General features: G+C 47.6%; 1 non-coding gene and 1 pseudogene across 1 annotated transcript; both read right to left on the bottom strand.

Annotated features, from left to right (window-relative positions):
• LOC149357043 (sodium- and chloride-dependent glycine transporter 1-like) overlaps positions 1-20,211 on the bottom strand; it is a 57,824-nt pseudogene that overhangs the window by 16,888 nt on the left and 20,725 nt on the right.
• Positions 4,886-4,958, bottom strand: TRNAA-AGC (transfer RNA alanine (anticodon AGC)). Its single transcript has one exon. It is a non-coding gene; the product is annotated as a tRNA-Ala (tRNA).

Raw genomic sequence — 20,211 nt, 5'->3', positions numbered from 1 at the left:
GCTCTCGTCTAAATTATCATTAATTTTGTACTATCTTGTTGCTGTTTTCTTTGCGTTTAATAAACTCACTCCCCTCTGTAATGCTCTTGGGCGCTGAAGGTAAATAAATAAATATAACAGGAACCGTACAAAACACACATGGAAAGCATCTGGATTTCCATAATCTTTTGCGTGTCAAATGAATTCCGTATTTGGTTCCATATGCGCGGCTCATATGCGACGTTTTACTAGGGATGCAGCTTAAAAGAGACCATAAAACGCATGCATAGGGTGGAGAGAAACATAGCGGCAGAGAAAAGTGTCCACCCACTAGAAGAACTGCTCGGGCGCCGTCTGGGTGGCCGGCGTGCAGCCGTTGGCCAGGCGTTCGTACACCTCGAGGGGCACGAGCACCACGTCGGATCCCCGCGTGATGACGTGCGCGTCGGGTCCCGAGTAGTTGTCGCCCGCGTAGCGGTTCAGCAGGCGCCGCTCAACCGTCCAGCATGGAACCTGCGCGCGAACACGTTTCGTACTGTACGGCCGACTTTTGCGAACGACCGTCGGAAAGTTACAGGGTTAACTGCTCGTGAACGCCCATCGACAACTGCTCACACCGGTATTTTCTTTTCACGACGCTGATGGTACTCGATCGGGAAGAGCGAAGAAGTTCACAGAGGAACCTCTTCCCAGGCCGTCGTTTAAGACACTTGCAGCGACAGGGATCGCCTAAGGCACAACACTGGCTCGTCCAGAGCGTTACCTGTCAAAGTCACTCGAGCATCACAGTATCCCCCCGTCTGGGCTCTTATGTGCTGAACCCCGTCCGGGCTCTTGTATTGAGCAGTGCTGCGACCTTATGTGCTGAACTTCTTTGCTGTGAGCCGCCGCTGTGGCTCAGTGGTTATGGAACTCGGCTGATGACCCGAAAGATGCGGGGTCGATTCCGGCTGAGGCGGCTGAATTTCGATGAAGGCGAAATTCTAGAGGCCTCTGTACTGTGCGATGTCAGTGCACGTTAAAAAACCCCAGGCGGTCGAAATTTCCGGAGCCCTTCACTACGGCGTCCCTCGTAGCCTGAGACACTTTGGGACGTTAAATCCCCATAAACGCATAAACCATAAACATTTAGTGTGAGTGACCGCACATGGCCTTTTTTGAAAATTCAGAAGGCGGTATATTAAATTATACTTTAGGTTATATGATGGAGGCAAACAAACCGATCCCGAAGATTGGCCGGATGTTTACTCTAGTGGTAATGCGTTATTTCAGCGACAGCTTTAGGGTGCTGCGAAATGCCGATATCGCGTTTTGTCAACGCCATTTATACTGTATGGGTGGTTTTGGTTTAGGTCGCTTCACTCGCTTTAGTACGACGGGTAAGCTCTAGTTAATGTCTCCTGCTGAGAATATTGGAGAATCCTGGTGTAGTATCAAGCCATGTGTTGTGGTGTCTATATAGTCGGATACAACTCAAGAACGAAGCGGCTTTTCTCCGACAAAGGACCCCCCTTCCAGCCAATGGCGTCGGTCGATGCTCATGAGCCTGCCAGTGTAACAATAGAGGGAACGGCGTGACAAAGCAGGGAACGGACTATCACCGACCATAGAGGGAGAGGAATGTCCCCTTTCATCTGACACTCCCTGCATTGTCACGCTAGCAGGACAATGAGAATCAGCCGATGCCATTGGCTGGAAGGGGGTCCTTTGACGGGGAAAAGCCGCGTCGTTCTTGAGTTGGATCTATAGAAAGTTTGCATCACGCGTGCTACCATTGGACATGAACGGTTTTATGCGCGATCGCTCATATCCATTTAAGGCCGTCGTCCGACGTGACACGCACAGCGAGAGAAACGGTCGAGACGGAGAATTGGGAGAGAGAGGTTTAGGGGGAGCGTGGACGGCGCCGATGGCAACATGATTTCCCCGAACGTACAATATACAACTCTTGCTGTATTACATAGCGTAATGATGATGTACTTTAAGTTTATCAGTGAGACAGCAGACAGTGTTTGTGGCATGCCCCAGGTATGTCACCGATTTAGTAAGATTAGTTGGGCGTTCTCTTGTCGGGCCTCCCCTGGAGGTTGTCCGCTGGCAAAGCCCCAAAGGGAAAGAGGCGCCCAGGATGCAGCCATGGCAAGTGAGCTTCCCAACATCGTCCTTGACAGGGACAAACCAGTGTCTAAGATACTGTGCCGCGGGGTCCAGGTGCTCAACTACCATCCCGGATATGGAATTGATGCCGCCATCAGAATGACTCCAATGTGTCACGAACCTGATCGCTAAAGCAGTATTTTATATTCCATTGCGGTGTTGCCCCTAAATTCGCCACATCCTTTCAGGTTGTAGATCCCGAATCTTACTGTCGGCTCTAGATGCCAATGAAGTGACTGTATGGGAATACCATCCAGATATGTCTCAAAATATACCTGGATGATCCATTCTGAGACAGCTTAGAAAAATTTACCATAGAAGCGCAGGAAGTCATGTCCAAGCAAACTTCGAGAAGCTTCGTGGTCCACCTGAACGAGTGTTGGGGGCGATCTGTGCAAACGCGAGCGTTGAAGACGAGTCGACCGTTTGCTTACGACACGAGACACCAACGCGCCAATGAGAATAACAGATGATGGATTTTTATGGCACAAGGGCAGCTTTGGCCAAACAGCTCCATGGCACAAGGTAGTTTTCATTGCACAAGGTGGGATCAAAGGCCCATTCATTTCACTCTAAAGAAGCCCTAAAGAAGCCGAGCACCGTAAAGAACCCTAAAGAAGCCGAGCACCAGGCAAGGGAAAGCTTGTACCCACTCTCTTCCCGCATGCTAGGCGGATGCTCAAACGACCAGGCCATCGAAGTTAGGCCACCGAGAAGCTGCTCTGGGTATCAAGTGAAATAACATCACTGGAATTTACAGCACAGTTTTATTTTCTTATCAAAAATAAACGTCGGGTCATTTAGGCACGACTTGGCCAGTTCAGCGTCCATCGCTGAACTAATTACTCACTCCGACTCCACATATCGATCGCCTCGGTGCGCGAAACCGCGTCCATATGCGCGGCGTGGAAGCCCGCTTACGACCCCTGGCGTCGGGTTGTAGCAGTTGTGGTCGGCCCACGTGGCTAGTCGCAGCTGGTCCACGGCAGCGTCTCCCGGAACGAGTAGACGAGGTAGAGCAACGCGTAGCCCAGGATCACGTTGTATTACAGGCTGATGTAGTACAGGTTGATGTAGTACAGTACACGTTGTAGTACAGGCCCTCAGAGCGTTAACACAAAGCACTAAGCAGGTTCCAAACACACGAACCGTGAGTGGCGTTTATTTCTGAAAAAGCACATGGTTGCTTTCAGCACAGTGGTTGTTGAAGTATTAACGAAGGCTGTGTCGCAAACAGAAATTCTAACGCCCATTAGATCTTCCTTTCATACGGACTATAGGGTACAGGTCATTCATTTAACATTCTCCTTTATTACAAGGACAAAAATCCTCGTTCCGTAGCAGAGGTAGAAGAAAACATTGTTACAGTGGAGGTGCTGGGTATCGATCTCAGTACCTCTCCCATGCTAAGCGAGCCCTCTACCATCCCCAACACCCCCGTACGAGGAACGCAATGAACTAGAGGGAAATATGAAGCGGTATAAGGGATGTAACAGGAGAGAAAAACCATGCTCTAAATCGTTCTGTTCGATATCGGCCAAGCCATTGTTCTCCCGCACAATAACGAGTACACGTGCAAGTAACGTAAAAGCATTTCACGTGTATGTAATTTAGAGTAGATTGTCTTGCATTTGTGGCGTGAATTCGTTACTGGTTACGCGTCCAGCAGTCAGCACTGACATGAGGCACGAGGTATTATCCTTTATTCAATAGACGGAAGAGTGTTATTAAAATTATTTCCACATGTACAGTGTGGTGAGAATCAGGGGCGTCTTCATTTAGCTTCTCCAGCTTCTCAGGGATAGTGATTCAACAGATGCACGGCGAAGAGAGATGAAGTTTTTATGCGAAGCATATTAACGTAGGTTTCGGGCCTTCGCGCGACGCCCGGCGGTGGCCACCATTGACCGTGAAGTGGGGTCACGTGACATGACGTCACGTGATGACGTCACACCGGCTGCAGATGGGGCCTCATATCGCACCTAGGTCGCCTCCCGGCGGTGGCCACCATTGACCTTGAAGTGAGATCACATGATATGACGTCACGTGATGACGTCACACCGGCTGCAGATGGGGCCTCATATCCCGCCGTCGGACGTCGCCCGGCGGAGAACTCCACGCTTCGGTTCGCGCCGTCGCGCGCGACGCGGCGGCGGCGCCACCATCGCTGCATCACGTGATATGTGACGTCACGCCAGTGATGAAGCGGCGCGCGCCCGCCGTCGCGTCAGTCTCTGTGCCCGCAACCGCGCAAGCGTCTTTGCGCCGGGCGTGTATGCGGTCAAGATGCCTCCAAACGCTAAGGACGTTAATAATAGGAATGCAAAACGAAGGCTGCAGCGTCCTACGGAAACCGATGAAGAACGCGAAAAATAAGTGACGTGCAAACCAAGAGTCATGCATTTACGGACCATAAGAGTGTGTTTGTCGGGCTGCAAAGAATAAAGTACGACGATTAACCTAAAACCACGTCTCCGAGCCCCATCCACACTGAGGCAGCTGCTTAACATGCTTCGCATCCACTGGGCTTAACCTTGATAAGCCTCCAATTTTTTGAGCTTATATTTAGAAAATGCAGGTTGTTTCAGTGATTCCATGTAGATATGAAGATACCGCTAGGACAGATTACGGAAGGGCGAAAATGCAGGTTTGGAGGTTGGCGTCCTTCTGAAGCTGCGATAATAAAAAAGGAGAGCTGGTATTGATGTCTCTCCTGACAACTTCTAAAATATTTAAAAAAAGTAACCAGTGGAGGTGCTGGGTATCGATCCCAGTACCTCTCGCATGCTAAGCGAGCGCTCTACCATCTGAGCTACACCCCCGGACGTGAACACGGATATTCTAAGGAAGTTTAAAGCGGTAAATGGGATCAAACGGGAGAGGGAAGTGAAGCGCTCGCCTCTTCGACACCATTTCTGTAAACTCGGCTGCTGTCCGCTGCCCTGCCTGCGTGACCTCACGTGTACGACGTGGCAAACGGACAGCAACTAAAGACTGTGTTTTCCGGGGTCTGACAAAAAGTCGACACAATTTGTCGTGATCATCAAGTTTGTGCTGGTCCGAAGATCAAAATCCAAAACCGTCGCTGTGACTGCAGCGAGACTGGGAAGCACAGCCTGCTGAATTAAGAGCTAATTAGCTCTTAATTCAGCAAGCTGTGAAAAACCTTCATTGCTTTTTTCTGCACCTGTAGGTGTGTGCACAGGTGGGCATTATTTGCAGTTATTTTGTAATCTACAACGTCTGCTGAATGACACAAGTTGATCTGTTTGGTCACTGACAGCATGTCTTCGTGTATTCAGTGCAGCCTGGCAAGACACTATTGTCATAGTTGGCTGGTCCATTTTTTGTCGTAACGATGCGGCGTGCATCGATTAAAGAAATATTGCAGTATATAAATTGCTCTCATTGACAGCATAGTGCCCGTCATACTGGCGACTATGAGAACGAGCACAGCGGAAAGCTGCGTGTTAACACCTCGCTGATCCGAAGCTGCTTCAATGCGCACCGACGGGAACATTGGAGTGGGCACGAGGTGGGTCACCATCATGGCGACCACGACATCACCGCGCAACGCATCTACAGGTGACAAAATATTGACCATCGACGTTGCCTCAATATGTTTGGCGAGCGCATTCTATCCTTATTACATAAAAAAAATCGGCCACCCACAAGATAACATCATCATGAGCCTAACTGCATCCACTGCCAGGCGTTGGCCTGTGCCATATATCCCTGTAATTAACCCTATCCTGTGTTAGCTGCAGGTACCTTATCTAAGCAAAACTCGTAATCTCCTCCGCCCACCTTCTGCGCTTGCCGTCTCTGAAATACTTTCCTTTTTTTCTCCGTGGCTGCGGTTAGACTTAACTGTCTTTAGTTTCGTGTAACCAGGCCGATATGTCATGCTTGCACGGAAGGCCAAACTTTTTGCGCTGCAGTTTTTGTTACATGCAATTTCAAGTAACCACTGTTTGAACGACGCCTCCGTTCAATCTAACAAAAAGCCCGAACTGCGAATCCTGGTGGTGTTCTGCAATTCACGCCATCGTCCAATACCACATCATCATCATCTACATGACTACGCCCACTGCAGGACAAAGGCCTCTTCCATGTCTCTCCAATTGACCCTGTCCTTTGCCAGGTGCGGCCACCATATGTAAAGTGAGGGGTTTAACGTCCCGAATCAACACATCATGTAGGAGTTCCGAATTAATTTGGATCACTCGGGGTTCTTTAACGTGCGCTGATATCACACAGCATATGGGAGACTGCATTTCATCTGAATCTGAATGCGGCCGTCGTGGCCGGGGTTCCATCCCGCGGCCTTGGTACCAGCAACCGAACACCGAAGCTACTGAGCCTCTGCGGCGAGTGCACCACTGAAGTGTAGTGAAAAGATCCAGCCAGTATAGAGGTTTGCCCAGGAATTGGAATTAGGGGTGGGGGGGGTCCAGATTTCTAAGGGGAGGGTTGCAGCAGCGGTGTTGAAAATAGAAGAGAAACTGTCATTTTTAATGTTTTATTTGAGTCGTTGATGTCTTGTGTAAAGGTATTAACGTTTAAGGCTTCCAAGTGTCATTACACAGATGACAGAAATTTCCTGTCGTTTGTCAAAAGACAATGTTTCCAATTAAGGAAACGCCTGCAGAAAACCAAGGGTGTGCGTTTACACCCCGGCCCCAGGGTGTGTGTAGAGAATTTACTGGCCAGTACTATCAGTAGACCACACCACATTAGGCATCTGTACGAACAAAGCACAGCTAGGCATCGGGCAATAAAAAAATGCTGTCTTAAGTCAAAAAACAACACATTAAATATGTGGAAGCACAAAAATTGGCAGTGGCTTACCTCGGCTATGTCAGGATATATGTCAGGACATGTTATCAGGCATGCGATACAGCTGGCGAAGCGAGCGGAGGCGAGCGCAACGACGATGATGATGGTGATGATATCAACTTTATTTTCCGCCAGATAAGGAGGCCCCCTACTCCCTGTCCCCGGCACGCAGGCCTTGGTGACGAGGGCCGGGACCTCCGCGATTAGAAGCAGGCGAAGAGGTCTTGACTCCTCGCGGCTTCTTCCGCCAGGCGGATGACTTGTTGCTGTGGAGCAGGGGCCTCGCTCCGCAGCAGGGCTTCCCAGGTTTCTCTGCAATTTACATTTGCTTTAGCCCCTGGGGAGCTAGCGCATTCCCAGATTATGTGGCCGAGGGTCCCTCTCGCCCCACAGTGCTTGCACTTATCGTTTTCTTTCTCATCTCTCTCAACATGATATGCCCACAGCGGGTTCACGAAGTTCCCAGCTTGGAGATGCCGCTATGCGATTGCCTCCCTATTGTTTAGACTTTTACCCGGTGGTGGCACCAGCCTCCTCTGTAACCTATAATTTTCGACAATTTCCGTATAATTTTGCAGACGCTCGTCCATGTTCCGGAAGTCGGGCGGCTCCATAGCTACCCGGAAGTAGAGAGCTCGGGCTAACTCGTGGGCCGCGTCATTGCCAGGAATGGACGTGTGTGAGGGAGTCCAAATTAGGCTAATTTTTCTGTTTGGCCGTCTACAGGCCAGAATCCTTGCCGCTTCCGGCGAGATCCTACCCTTCCCAAAATTATAGATGGCTGTTTTGCTTTCGCTAATTATAAAACTGGCGTCCGTTCAAACGCAAGCCAGCGCTATCGAAACTTCTTCAGCTGTTTCCGAGTTGCGGCTTCTAATGGTGGCTTCCGATACGGGGGCGCGGCGGCCGTCGACCACTGAGGCGACCGCCGCACCCGACCTGCCACTTGCCGCGTCCACGTACGCAACTGACTTGCTGCCCATCGGATCGAAGCGTCTGATTAGTGCTTCTGCTCTCTTCTCCCTCCTTTCACTGATATGGGATGCATGTTACGAGGGAGTGGGGGAATGATTAGATTTTCTCGGTAGTCCTGCGGAATGCTCGATTTGGCTCGTAGTCCCCTATCTGTTTGCAGGCCTGCCATTTCAAGGATGGCTCTGCCCGTGGTTGTTCGGCTTAATCTTTCGAGCTGTGAAATTCTGACAGCCTCCGCTATTTCGTCCCAGGTTTTGTACTCCCACAGAGAGCGGCTTCTCTGTGGAGGTGCTAATCGGTAAGCCCAGGGCCCTCTTTATGCACCGTCGAATGAGCGATTCTAGTTTCTTCCTCTCCTCAGCACTAATGGTTAAGAAAGGTGTGGCATAACTCACGCGGCTGATTACATATGCTTGGGTTAGTTTAAGCAAGCTTCGTTCCTTCAGGCCTCGTACTTTCAGCGCGACCCTTCTAAATATGCCAAGGGCTTGCGTGGCAAATCACTCGAGCCTTTTGATTGCCCGATCGTTATATCCCTTACCCTGAATAAATAGCTCCAAGATGCTGATTTGATCTACCTTTGGAACTGTTTTCCCCTCTACTTTAATGTCAAATTTCCATTTGTGCTTGCATCGGAGTGACTTCGGGTTGTAGAAGAATAATTCTGATTTTTGCGGACAGCATGAGAGACCCCTGCTGGCAGCACAGTCCTTGACAGTGTCCGCCGCAGCCTGCAGGCGTTCCTCGATACTCGCATCGCTACCCTGGTTAATTCAGAGGTTGATGTAATCCGCATACAAACTGAAATTTAGCCCCTCTATGCTCCGCAGAGCTTCGGGGAGGGCCCTCATTGCCACGTTGAAGAGGAACGGGGGAGAGAACCGAGCCCTGCGGCATGCCCCTGCTCCCTAACTTCAGTGTGCGAGACTCGATGTCTTGAAACTTCATGCAAGCAGTTCTGCCTGACAGAAAGTCCTTGATGTAATCGTATGTTCGCGCGCCTACCCCGATGTCATGGAGGCCATGGAGGATTGCTTCGTGGTTGACATTATCAAAAGCCTTTGTCAAGCCTAGGCCGAGAATTACTTTGGTGTCTCTAGAACGCAAGTCGATTATGTCATGTTTCAATCGGAGCATAACGTCTTGCGTGCACAAGCCCGGTCGGAAGCCGGCCAACTCGTGCGGCCACTGATCGTTTTGCTCCATAAAGCGCGTCAGTCTGGTCTGGACTACGCGCTCCATCAATTTCCCCATGCATGAAGGCTAGGGAAATTTATTTATTTCTTTATTTATTTATTTATTTATTTATTTATTATTGATACCCTCAGGGCCAAAGGCATTTCAGAGGGGAGTGGTTACAAATTACAGAAAGAGAACAAAAACAAAAATTCAACATACAAGCGTCATGTTCCTGGTTATACAATTCAGTAAAAGAAGTAAGCATAATATGTAAGTGCAAGGTAAGAGAACAAACAAAGGAAACTAAAGTAAACAAAGGAAATGGAGAATGATAAGTACATTTGTTGTGAGCCTTAGTATACAATGTTAGCTAAATTGTTACGGAAGCGCAGGATGTCTTGAATGCAGGCTGTCGATCCGGGAAGGTGGTTCCAATCTGCTGATGTACGGGGAATAATAATAATAATAATAATAATAATAATAATAATTCTTTATTGCGCCAAATATTTAGAAAAATGTACAGATATCCGGCCTGCCAAAGCCTCATAGGGCTTGAGCGGCAGAGCCCGACAGGCAGCGGAACCGCGCAGACATACACAGAGGCAAAAAAAAAACACATTCAAAATAACGGACATCAAATTAGTATGACGGTGAGAACAAAATAGACACAAGACTCATGTAACATGAAGGAAAAAAAAAATCCTCATCAGATTAAATCGCAAGGAAGAAAAACCAAAGTGGCATAACAATACCTCAGATCAGTGCAATAAATACAGCAGTAACCAATGACATCACAAGATTTACTTGACAGGTGGTAAAGCACATGCATGATGTCGTAAACCCCCTAATTAATGTATCGCAGCATCTTTTTTATTTTGTATTTAGTTTTTGCCCGGCGAACACTTTGAGGTAACCTGTTAAAGTGAAAGGGAACGTAATAATCTCTTAAACGCCTTCCATATCTTGTAGACCGTCGGGGAATACAAAAAGGTTCCTTCGGTCGAAGAGACCGTGTGGGAACATACGGAATCTTAAAGTCACTAAGCCAAAAATGTTTTAGGACGATCGTTTCCATCAAAAGGCGATCAAAATCAGGTAGAGAAAATACCTTAAAGAGATCAGAATTGGAGGGAAGGCCTAAATCATAGCCGATATTTTTTAATAAAGATCGTAGGAGAGAATTAATCCTGCACTTCCAGCGAACTGCACAGTGACCATAAATCGTTATGCCATAGCGCAGTATGCTATAACCAAGGGCGTTTACGATAACTTTGCGTATTGAAAGCGGCATGTAGTACCTGATGTTGTAAAGCACACAGGAGACGGTTCGGAGCTTTTTACAAACGTGGGACAAGTGATCATTCCATGAAAGAGCACTGTCAAAGTATAATCCTAGGTATTTCACTGTATTTGTATAGCTCAAGGGTATACATTGACATTGGGAACAATCAGATCCGTGCAAGAAAAGGTGATGGTTTAAATCTACCTTCTTCATCGGGCTGTGAAAGCATATAAGCTGAGTCTTAGAGCTGTTAACTTTAATTAGGTTGTTTGAGAACCAGTCCATAGAAATTAATGCTGCAGCTTGAAGAGAAGAAATTGAGTCAGAGTAGTTCGGTGACTGGGTTACAAGTACAGTATCGTCAGCGTACTGGTACAGGCCTACAGGAACAAAGTTTGAAAGGTCATTCACGTAGACGTTAAATAACAGGGGACTAATTATAGAACCTTGCGGGACGCCAGCTTTAATTAACAAAGAAGCGCTCTTTGCCCGTCCAATGGAGATATATTGCGTTCTCTGCAGTAAAAAATTTTCCAAAAGCGAAAGAAACGCTCCACGGAAGCCTAACTTGGACAGTTTACACAATAACACACTGTGACACACGCTGTCAAAAGCTTTGCTGACATCCAGAAACAGTGCACACACCACTTGGTTACGTTCAAAATATCGATTTAACATGTCAGAAAAATCCTCCAAAAGCATTTCCGTCCCTTTACCTTGTACAAAACCATATTGACACGGTGACAGGATTTTGTGCTTATCTAAAAAACTTGTCATTGTAAACAGCAGATGTTTTTCTAATATTTGAGTCAAACAGGGCAAGACTGAAATAGGACGATAATTCTCATACCTATTACGTGCACCACCTTTGTGAATTGGGGTAACTATAGCCGATTTCATGTTCACCGGGATCATGCCGCTTGAGATAATGCTGTTGAACAGCGACAGCAACACGCCTTTAAGTATGTCGAACAAGGTTCGCAAATCATCAACTGAAATGCCATCTATTCCCACAGATCTATTGCGTTTAAGACCAAAAATAATTGAACAGAGGTCATCCTCACTTAGCAAAGGTAGGTGTGCAGATTCAACTGTGCTGTTCTCCAGAGTACAAAATAAGGGATTCTGTTGCGCACTGCCCGAAACTTGCGAGAAGAACCTGTTGAATTCATTAGCTATTTTTTCTTCATCAGTGCCGAAATACGACACAAAATCTTTGCCATCATTGCCACGCCTTTTGACACCTCGTAGATTGTTAATCAAAGACCACGTTTTTCTAGTATCAGAGCCTGCATTCTTGAACTTGTTACGGAAATGTACTCTTTTAGCCTGACGAATCATTGCGTTTACTTTATTTCTTGCAACCTTAAACTTGGACCGTAGCAGGATAGATGCAGGTGCCCTTTTCGACTGGGCCCAGAGCAAATCTTTTTCTTTTATAGCTGATAGTATATTTAAGGTCATCCATGAGTTTTCTTTATTGCGCTGCCTGATTTCAACCACGCGAGTAGCCGCTTTCTTAAACTCTTGTAATAGCTCAACAAGCTTATCATAAATGTCTTTCGGGGGCACGTTTTCCAAGTACACTTCCCAATCGTATTCCGATGCCAGTCGGTAAAAGATTTTGGGATCGCAGATGGAAATTTCTTTTTTACTGCTATCTGCTCTTGGAGGGTTCGATTTCCGGGCTAAAGAACAACAGACAAAGTAGTGGTCTGACAGCTTTGCTTCGACGATAGCAGATTGTAGGGCACAATTCGGAGCTCTTATATTTATGTGGTCGATGCAAGAGACGACAAGTTGCCCTGACAGAAATTCTTCTCGCGTAGCTTTCTGGATAGTTGGTTGCAGTCCTCATTTTGATAACAGATCAAGATAATCTGAGACCAGAGCCCTAGAAGGGCGAAAGGTATCTATGTTAACATCGCCTATAACACAGATATAATCTTCATGCGAGTGGGCTGAGAGGGCCTTGTCAAGTTCGGCCAAAAAGAGCCTGCCATTGAAGCAGGGGGGTCGGTATACTGAAAAGAGTATCAGAGAGAGAGCTGACGTGCTCAAACGCAATGCTACTACTTCTGCTTGCTGGAAGTCAGAATTTAGCTCTGTGACAGTCCAACTGTCTCTCACAAAAACTGCGACGCCACCCCCTTTTCTAGCAGGTCGGGTACAGGAAATTGCTTGGTAACCTGGTATTGCATACTGATTGAAAATATCGGCTGAAATATTGATTTCCGTCAGTACAAATACGTCAAATATAGAACGAGAAGGTGAAGTTAGTGCCATGAATTCTTCCCAGTGCTTTCGGATACTGCGGATATTAACGTGCGTCGCGCAAAAAGCAGGTTGTGCGTCACTTGTGAAAAATTTTGTTACTTCGGAAAATGTTGTACATGCAAGGAATTCGAGATCACCCATGCTCAGCAGATCTTATCCAGGTCAGACATCTTCTCAATGCGGATAACAGTCTTGACTTCTTCTGATTTCTTGGCCAGAACTTTGCCGTTACGTGTCCAAACAAATTTGTACTGCTTTTCTTTTCCCTTAGACCTGGCCAATCGGAAAAGCTCCTTGTTTGTCCGTGTCAAATTTTCGTTGAAATACAGCCGAGGGTGAGACTCATCCGTAGGTAAATCGCGAAGCTTTTTCCGTAGAGCAAGCCATACTTCTTTAGACGCCACGTCACGCATCTGAACAAGGATAGGGGGAGACGAACTGTCCTTTTTCGGCAGTCTGTGTATTGAAGCGACTGTATTCGCTTCAAATTCTGGAAACTCTAGTGTCTGAGCTAGATCGCCCATGAAAGAAACCAAATTCTCATTAGGGTTGGTTGGGAGGCCATGTATTTCAAAGTTGCATCGCCTGCTGTACTGTTCAAGATCATTAACTGCGCACCTTGATTGATCCAGCAGCTCAGCTTGAGCGACAACAGTCTCAGAAAGTGATTCCACTCGGGCATGTAGCTGGGTTAACTCAGCTTGGTTAGCTTCTAGGGTAGACATGACAGAGTCATATTTATTAGAAAGGAACTCAATTGACGTTTGGATTTCAGTGACGGTTTCAGCCATCTTTTCACCTGTTGCCTTAAATTGGAGCAGTTCCTCCACTTTAGTTGTGAGAGCTTCAACCGTAACTCTCAGTTGGTCAAGTTTGCTGTTAACTGCAGAGAATTCATGACCAAAAGAAACGTCACTATCATCCGAGTCTGAGTGATTGCTTGCACTGGATTCGCATGATGGGCATGTCCAGGTTTCACGCTTAGCAGTCGACATTTTTGAAAAAGCATTTTTCGTGATAGCAGAACAGCTCTTTCCAAAGTGGTAGCTACTTTTGCAACGAGAACAAGTCAAACACTTTCCGTCCACGGGTTTGGAACAAGCAGAGCATGTAACAGGCATTTTTGCAGTCAGCGGCGAAAAAAATATACAATATATCCAGTTTCAGCAATTGGCAAATCAAACTCACCTGCCAAGAGCGAGAAGCAGCGTTAGACAAAGAAGCGGATTGCCGCTGACTGCGATGATGCCTGGGTGTTGACGGTTTATATAGCTGTTGGCAGACACCACGTGATCCTCCACCCGGCTTCTTGCATCCGGGTACTTTGGGCTTGTCGGCTGCACGTGGATGATAACCGACCAGGTGGACGCATGCGCAACGGGACAGTCCTAGTGGCAGCGTCCGAGATCGCCGTGCGGGCGCAGCCGCCCCTTGAAGATCGCGGTACACCTGATCGGCCTGCCAAGAGCGAGAAGCAGGGTTAGACAAAGAAGCGGATTGCCGCTGACTGCGATGATGCCTGGGTGTTGACGGTTTATATAGCTGTTGGCAGACACCACGTGATCCTCCACCCGGCTTCTTGCATCCGGGTACTTTGGGCTTGTCGGCTGCACGTGGATGATAACCGACCAGGTGGACGCATGCGCAACGGGACAGTCCTGGTGGCAGCGTCCGAGATCGCCGTGCGGGCGCAGCCGCCCCTTGAAGATCGCGGTACACCTGATCGGCCTGCCAAGAGCGAGAAGCAGGGTTAGACAAAGAAGCGGATTGCCGCTGACTGCGATGATGCCTCGGTGTTGACGGTTTATATAGCTGTTGGCAGACACCACGTGATCCTCCACCCGGCTTCTTGCATCCGGGTACTTTGGGCTTGTCGGCTGCACGTGGATGATAACCGACCAGGTGGACGCATGCGCAACGGGACAGTCCTAGTGGCAGCGTCCGAGATCGCCGTGCGGGCGCAGCCGCCCCTTGAAGATCGCGGTACACCTGATCGGCCTGCCAAGAGCGAGAAGCAGGGTTAGACAAAGAAGCGGATTGCCGCTGACTGCGATGATGCCTGGGTGTTGACGGTTTATATAGCTGTTGGCAGACACCACGTGATCCTCCACCCGGCTTCTTGCATCCGGGTACTTTGGGCTTGTCGGCTGCACGTGGATGATAACCGACCAGGTGGACGCATGCGCAACGGGACAGTCCTAGTGGCAGCGTCCGAGATCGCCGTGCGGGCGCAGCCGCCCCTTGAAGATCGCGGTACACCTGATCGGCCTGCCAAGAGCGAGAAGCAGGGTTAGACAAAGAAGCGGATTGCCGCTGACTGCGATGATGCCTGGGTGTTGACGGTTTATATAGCTGTTGGCAGACACCACGTGATCCTCCACCCGGCTTCTTGCATCCGGGTACTTTGGGCTTGTCGGCTGCACGTGGATGATAACCGACCAGGTGGACGCATGCGCAACGGGACAGTCCTAGTGGCAGCGTCCGAGATCGCCGTGCGGGCGCAGCCGCCCCTTGAAGATCGCGGTACACCTGATCGGCCTGCCAAGAGCGAGAAGCAGGGTTAGACAAAGAAGCGGATTGCCGCTGACTGCCTGAATGAACGACTGAGAACAAGCTTTTGTTTTGTGCGACGTTATACCGACCTTGTGAACGTGATCTAGCCGTGGAGAGATGAAAGACGGAGGAGATATCAATTCATCGGGTAGATTGGGACCGTTGTAAAAAATTTTATGAAATAAACATAACAGTGAAAATTTTCGACGGGAGGCTAAGGGTGGGAGGTTGAGCGTATTTTTCATGGAGGTGACACTTGCAGTACGATTGAAGTAGGATGAAAGGGGCGGCGTTATTTTGTACAAGCTCGAGTGCATTAATTGAATTTGCGTAGCTGGGGTCCCAAATTGCAGATGCGTATTCTAGTTTACTACGGACAAGGGTTTTATATAACATGAGTTTTAGGGAGGTAGGGGAATTGGGAGAAATTCCGGCGTAGGTAGCCTAGCATGCTGTTAGCGTTGTTAATTATGACGCTAATATGGAGCGACCAATTTAGAGAGGAAGATATATGAACTCCGAGGTAGCGATATGACGTAACGGCCTCCAGTATGGTATTATTTAGACAATATGCACCTGTAGTAGATGATGTGCGGGAGACACGTAAAACTTTGCATTTAGAAGAATTAAGTTGCATTAACCATAAGTTGCACCACGCAGATATAGCAGATAGATCATTCTGTAGAGCGCATACGTCGTTAGTGTCGTTAAAGGGACACTGAGGAGAGCTCTATTAATATTCGTTTTATAGCAAAATCCGACAGTTCGGCATTTCATGGCTTTGTTGCCACTTGGCCGGCAGCGAAAGATGCATTTATTTCTAAGAAATTTGGATTCGAAGTTGAAAAAGTTTTCCCGCCGCTCTGATTCAAACTTGGGATTCTCCTATGACGACAAAGGACGAAGTGACGTGAAACATGACGTGCACATGACGTAACGCAGACTCCGTGATTTCTGGCGGCCAGCAGTGCGGTCCAGCAGCAGCCGAAAAGAAAGCTACCACCGACCGCACGTTGAAGGCATCTATCGGCTATTGCGGCCGTCACTTCGTTTACGTTTGCACCGGCGTTTAGCCAGCGTTACAATGGGTCCCGTTCTCGAAGTCGTCAACGAAGTTCTCGCAAATAGACACCTTTAGCATACCGTGTACCTTGTTACCGTTAGCGGAATACCGGGAGCCCGCATACCGCTGTCAGCAGGCGCTGATTGGTCCCGGCGCTGCAGGAGCGCGCGTAGCTGTCGGGTACGTGGCGCCATCTGGCGACGTCAAGGAGATTTGCGCATGCATTTTCTGCGCCTCAGTGATTTGGTACTTCTCGTGTCCTAGTGTTGCTAGAACTATTGGTTCTAGCAACACTGTTTTGTCCTATGACGTCATGAATCTTGTACTTGCTAGTTTGGCCTGTGGCGGCGATACCTGTATTATGGTTCTTGCTCTTTTCTACGTTACAAGAGCTTTGTTGTCAGTATGAATGGCGTTTTTGTAATCAGGAGCTGGTATTCTGTCGATGCAAGTCAACTTGAATTTTTCCTCAGTGTCCCTTTAATTTCGCGAAAAATTACGCAGTCATCAGCGAATAAGTGTATGTTCGAGGTTACGCAAGAAGGTAGGTCATTAATATAAATAAGAAATAAAAGAGGGCCTAAGACGGATCCTTGTGGCACTCCAGAATGGACGGGGGTTGATGGAGAGGTGGCATTGTTAGCAGTTACGAACTGAGTGCGGTTGCAAAGGAAATATTCGAGCCAGGAAAAAAGCCTCGGATCAAGGTTTAGTTTGCTTAGCTTAAAAAGTAGTAATTTGTGGCATACCTTTTCGAAGGCTTTTGCGAAGTCGAGGAAGACGCAGTCAGCTACTGAGCGGCGATCAAGGATGAGATTAAGTTTATGCGTAAATGATGCTAACTGAGTTTCGCAAGACAGTCGCTTACGAAAACCGTGCTGCATGTCTGTAAAAAATGACTCCAGGAAGTTCGCGATACCTGTGCATAATATGTGCTCCAATACTTTACATGGAATACTTGTCAAAGATATGGGACGGTAGTTAAGAGGTGAATTCTTGTTACCTGATTTATGGATTGGGACCACCTTCCCGACCGTCCAGTCAGCAGGCAGAGCACCGGTGTCAAGGGACTGTTGAAATATCTTACAAAGCAGCAATGAACAGTAAGTTTGAGAACCCTTAAGAAATTTCGCATTGATTAAGTCAGTACCTGGACTGGAGCATGGTTTAAGGGATTCAATAATCTTCTGAATACCACAAGCTTCGATGCAAATGGGATTCATAGTTATGTACTTGTAAGTCTGCGCTTGTGGAAAAATAGTGTTAGTACAATGAACAAAGTTATTACAGAATGGGGAGTTCAATACCACTGGGCATTCTGCATCTGGCATGGCAATACCATTCTTGTCTAATAAGTTAATGGTATCGCTGTGGCGGGGGCTGACAATGCGCCAGAACTTTTTAGGATCAGTGGAAAGAATGCTAGAAAGTGTGTTGTGAAGAAAATTATTTTTTGTGCTTTTAAGTGCAGTTACGTAAACGTCGTTAGCTTCGCGGTACGCCTCCCATTTTGCGTTACTACCAGACCTTTTCGCAACTCGGTAAAAACGTTTTTTTTTCGGTTGGATAATCGTTTAAGATAGGAGTTGTACCACGGGGCTCTCGAGTGGGAACAGATTGTCCGTAATGGTATGTATGTATCTGTTAGTTCTTTAACCTTGGTAACAAATAGATTCCAGTTAGTATCGACCAAGCGGTCATCAAGCCCGTTGCAATAATAATCGAGAAAGTCGGCGAGTTCCCTGTTAATGGCCTGAAAATCAGCTTTTTTATAGTCGCGGATGTGTTTAGAAATCTTCTCAGCTGGGGTAGTAACGATGCAAATGTCAAATGAGAGCGATAGATGGTCGCTGAGACCAGGTAAGTAAGTGATTTTTGAGGCCATATCGGGATGGGTAGTCAGTATTAAGTCCAGCGTGTTTGCAGTGGTATTAGTAATTCTTGTCGGTTGAGAGACTAGTTGGGAAAAGGAAAAAGTGGAACAAAGGTTTAAGAAATCGGTGCTTAAGTTAGAAGAAGGGTTCTGAACTAGGGTATCAAAAGACCAAGATATGTTAGGAAGATTGAAGTCGCCAAGTAAGAAAACAGGCTCCAGGGGGTGTCGTGTGCAAACAGCATTTATGGCATCGTGCAGATCATCGAGGAAGTTAGAAGAGTGACTGGGAGGACGGTAGCATACCCCGAAAACAATTTTTGAGTGCCCAAGTTCCACGCATGCCCAAACAATTTCTAGATCTGTTGTGATGTTAATAGCATAAGACCGGAGTGTTTTACAAATGGCAAGCAGTACGCCACCATCATGACGTGACGTGCGGTGGCAGCGATAAAAAGTGTATCGGGATGAGTTGTGGAAAATTTCGGTGTTACGAACGTTAGAATGAAGCCATGTTTCAGTAAGTGCAATAATACCATGCGTTACACGTGTCAGCTACGGAATGAAATGCATCACGTTTGTTTACGATACTTCTTACGTTAGCGAAAAGAACAGATGTGCGTGGTGAAGGCGACGACTGCCCACGTCCCCTCTCGTGATGCTACAGGGCGTTTTCGGTGTTTTGGGCATTTCAATTTCAATTTCAATTTCAATTTATTTCCCAGAAGGTTCTGGTCGGCTGACTGGGCTAAAAGCTGAGCTGTGACATTTGATGGTGGCGACCGCGGTGTGTCCTCTTCGGGTACTTCGGTGGGAAATTCCTTTATCAGTTCGACGTTGTTTGTCACGCTGGCGTACATGTAGCACTTATTGTTAACGTAGAGTTTGTTGTGACGAAGCTGGAACTTTGGAGACTGATGAAGGCTTTTAGCGAAATTAGTAAGTTGCTGGCGCGCGTTACGGGTTGCTGGCGAAAAATCCTCTGATACATAAATGTTGTTAGTTTTAAGTTTAGCTCGACATGCTAGTATTCTGCCACGGTCTTTAAATGAGCCGAACCGGATAACTACAGGCCGACATTTTTCATGTGAAACGTACCTATCCTGTGGGCGCGCTCGATGACCGGTTGATCAAAATCAATGCCTAAGGAAGTTTAAAATGCAGTGATAACTTTTTGTTCAGTCTGTTCCCAGGTTTCACGTGCGTCGGGTATACCGCGTACGATTAAATTTTTCCGTCGTGAACTGTCTTCAAGATCATCTATACGAGCCTGTAATTCATACTGTCGCGAAGTCAGCTATTCGACAGTATCTTGAGTTGCAGCGACGTGGAGTTCTAGGGTTTCCAGAGTTTTGCATCTGCTTTCAATGAGTTCCAAACGGTTGAACACATCAAGCAACTTAGTTTCGAGTACTACCTGGCTTGATTTGATTGTGTTAAGGTCTGCACTTAGTTTAGTTTGGCCAGTCGTGAGTTCAGACGTATTTTTGTCAATGTCTTTAAGTAGTTTAATTATCTCATTCATTTGCTGAGAATCGCGTTCCGGATCAGTAGAGGTAGAGGCGGTACGTGTGTTGGGACCAGGGTTGGACTCAACGTAGCCGCAGCATTTCAACAGATATGCAGAGTCAAAGCAATCGCGGGCAACAGCACAAATCACCCTTGGGCAAGGGAGCGAAATAAGGAATCTGTTATCGTTTTTCTTAGCGAAAAGAGAGTGCCGGTTACACACCTGGGGTGCGAATAACAGATGCGTGTTAGCCATGCTGGCGCAATGGCTGCTCCCTTGCCCACTGAAGATGGTGACGGGCTGCAGGGCCTTTAAGTGCTCAGGCTGCTGCGGTGGCTCTGTGGCAGCGAAGAGCCTGATATCTGGTACAATGACAGGAGATTGTTCCGCGATGTAGGCGCATGCGTGGCAACAGCGATCGGTCGCATCGGCATCGGGTAGACAGCCAGCTTCATGAAGTGTGACTGGCTGCGAAGCAAGCAGGCAACACGTCGCCAGGGGGAGGAACGCCTGGGGTGCGAAGA

This window comes from Amblyomma mixtum, chromosome 3 (genome assembly GCF_055824585.1).
Source record: "Amblyomma mixtum isolate Tamu chromosome 3, ASM5582458v1, whole genome shotgun sequence".
Classification (NCBI taxonomy): Eukaryota; Metazoa; Arthropoda; class Arachnida; order Ixodida; family Ixodidae; genus Amblyomma; species Amblyomma mixtum.
This window is presented reverse-complemented; position numbering and strand designations above follow the sequence as displayed.